Consider the following 2,786-nt stretch of genomic DNA (forward strand, 5'->3'; position numbering starts at 1 on the left):
ATGTCTTGGTCCCGCCTCGGTTGCCTAGGAGGTAGGTCATCAGGAATCGCCAAGGTGTGTTCCAATGTTCATGTTCTACTAAGGCATATGTTCTTCGTTTGTTAGCCGTTTAGCTAGCTGAGCAATGAAGGTGCCTTGTAGCCTGTCCTTGGTCAAAAATTTCCCAGAATACAGCACTGTATTTTCAAAAGGATGGCAAATTAGAAGCCGGCAGCTACTTCGGGGGCAAATTTCCAGTTTAAATGTAAGGCAACTAATTGTAGCTGGCTGATATCTAAAATGTTTTTTTTATTATTATTTTAAATATCTAAAGCAGTTAGCTATGGTTGGTTAGTTACTTATTAGTTGCAGCTTTAGTGGCTAGCAGGTCGTAACTGTTTATGTTGTTTAAGTTGTTTATGTGCTTAGCAGACGCTTTTACCCAAAGCGACTTACAAATTTTTTTTAACCTATAGGGCATGTTGTGATCTGTGGGGGAAACCGGACTACCCAGAGAAAACCCACGCATGCATGGGGAGAACACGCAACTCCACGCAGAAAGGCGAGTTTAGAACCTGCGACCTTCGTGCTGCGAGGCAACAGTGCTAACCACTGCTCCACCATGCAGTCACTTACATTGTTAATTTAACCAATATATGCACAATTTCAAAAGTAAACTGCTCAGTTTACATTCATATTGAAACGTATGCGTATAAAATATAACGTAAACTCACGTGACAAGTTACACTGACAAACACCTTGACATTAAACACCCCTGACTTTCTGTCCAGTAGAGTAGTCTAGTGCGCCCCCTAGTGGAACACCCCAGTACTACGTGCTGTGCAGCAACAAGTGTGAATGAAGATGCAACCTGCTGTCTGTGCCGATGCGAGGTAAAACTGCAAGTATATGGTAAATGGCCTGTATATGTATAGCGCCTACTTAGGGTTCTACAGCCCCCCCCCCCCCCCCCCCCCAGGCGCTTCATAACACAATCAGTGCTTTACCCATTCACACACTGGTGGTGATGAGCTACGATGCAGCTACAGCTGTCCTGGGGCGCACTGACAGTCTATCATGGCCCTAAGGCTCTCTGGTCCTCTAATGCTGAGAGGCGTCTTTAAAAGAGGTGGAATGCAGCACTGAGGCTCACAGGTGGAGAACATCCATGTTTAGGGTCAGTTTGAGTCTTGCTTCTCCTATCGGGTTCTAGCTACAGCTCTGAGCATCTGAAGGTGCACGTCCTGGACCTGGAGCACCCCAGATCAGCAGGAAGAGCAGTGTAACACGTAAAGGTGGTTTTTCATCAGAGAGCAGATGAGGGAAGGTGGAGGTTTGAGCTGCAGAAGCTGAGGTGTAAATGTTGCTCAGATAGATTGTTGCTGTTATTTCAGCTTGCACGAACTCTGTCTCTCTCTCCCCTCTCGCTGTGTCCCTGCCTGTCTGTCTGCCTCCAGTAGTCTATTTTTATCCGCAGCAGACTGGTCACGTGACAGGAGGACGTCAGTAATGTTGCTGGTGGGAGAAAGCGAGAGGAAGAGCGAGACTGGAAACATGGAGGAGGTGGTTCGGTAGGAGGCGAGACGCATCCTATTCTAGACTTTGTTTTCGTGGACAACTCCAGCGCGACCGGGTCTGCGAGACTCACCGAGCCGAGAGGAGGCGACCAAAGATCCGCCCAAACCCAACCAGGTACCGCGGTTGTTTGTGATAGACTGTTGCAGGACGATGTTCTCAGACACCTAAAGGTTGTTATTTTTCTCTGCTGAGTGGAAAGCTGACCCTGTGTGTTCTTCATTTAACGTGTCGGCGTGTTTATAAACTTGTTGAGGCTATCGTTAGCTACCTGATGGACACATGACCCCCCGGCCGGCAGCCAGGTAACTGTACAGGTGTTGTTAGTATCATGCAGCACCCTCCTGCGTGATGGAGTAAAGCTGCAATCCAACAGCTGACAGCAGAGTGGTCGGTACGAACCCGAAGCTAGCAGATAGCAGCAATTCACTCTGTCCACTGCTCACTAGCAATCAGCACTACTGTTACACTATCACTACGGCTCCTCTGTCAACTCCTCACTGTGACTTTTCACAATTACTACTCAGCATTTCCTTCCTTCTCGCCATTGACACTCACCGCTTCCTGTCACTAATATTTACAATCACTACTTCCTATCGCTCACTAATACCACACAGTACTTATTTTCACTACGGTTACCACTCACCTGTGCCTCTCACTAAGGTGAAAACTTACTTTTGGCTTTTGCGTTGGCAACCATGAACATTTTGTCATAACACCAGACCCGCGAGGGTCGCCCAGCCTCCTCCGTGGATGAGAGGATACAGCAGAGACATTTGTGGCTGTGTGAGTACCTACCTCAACCAGCTAAAATGGGGGTGCTTTGGATCCAACAGACAAGTGAACTGCTAGTCAAACCAGCAGTAAAAGAAAAACAACAAACAATGACTTGATTCAGAAAATAGTAAGTGATTAGACCTCCTATTAACATCTGCGAAATGAATGTTAAGGTAAACAGCATTTTTTTCATAAAGCACCTTTTAGAGGTCTAGAATTACCCCAAGGTGCTTTACAACCAAATAGTCATTCACCCACACACATTCACACACTGGCAGAGATGAGCCACAACCAGTGCATTTGCATGCCAACAATAAATTTTTCTCCGCATATCCAGAGTCGGGTTGCAGCCTGAGCAGAGAGGCCCAAACTTCCCTCTCCCCAACTACTTGGGCCAGCTCCTCTGGGGGAATCCCAAGGCATTCCCTGGCCAGGCAAGAAATGTAGCCCTCCAG

General features: G+C 47.3%; 1 protein-coding gene across 3 annotated transcripts in view; it reads left to right on the forward strand.

The window, feature by feature from the left end:
- Positions 1-1,472: 1,472 nt before the first annotated feature.
- The window catches only part of hdac5 (histone deacetylase 5), a 109,389-nt gene continuing 108,075 nt past the window's right edge, over positions 1,473-2,786 (forward strand). The window contains exon 1 of one of the 3 annotated variants that reach the window (XM_015969263.3): positions 1,473-1,671. The gene's annotated coding sequence lies outside the window, so the exon portion shown is untranslated. The remainder of the gene's footprint in view (positions 1,672-2,786) is intronic. The other 2 variants (XM_070546989.1, XM_015969265.3) reach the window with 2 other exon arrangements.

This window comes from Nothobranchius furzeri, chromosome 18 (assembly GCF_043380555.1).
Source record: "Nothobranchius furzeri strain GRZ-AD chromosome 18, NfurGRZ-RIMD1, whole genome shotgun sequence".
In the NCBI taxonomy this organism is placed as follows: domain Eukaryota; kingdom Metazoa; phylum Chordata; class Actinopteri; order Cyprinodontiformes; family Nothobranchiidae; genus Nothobranchius; species Nothobranchius furzeri.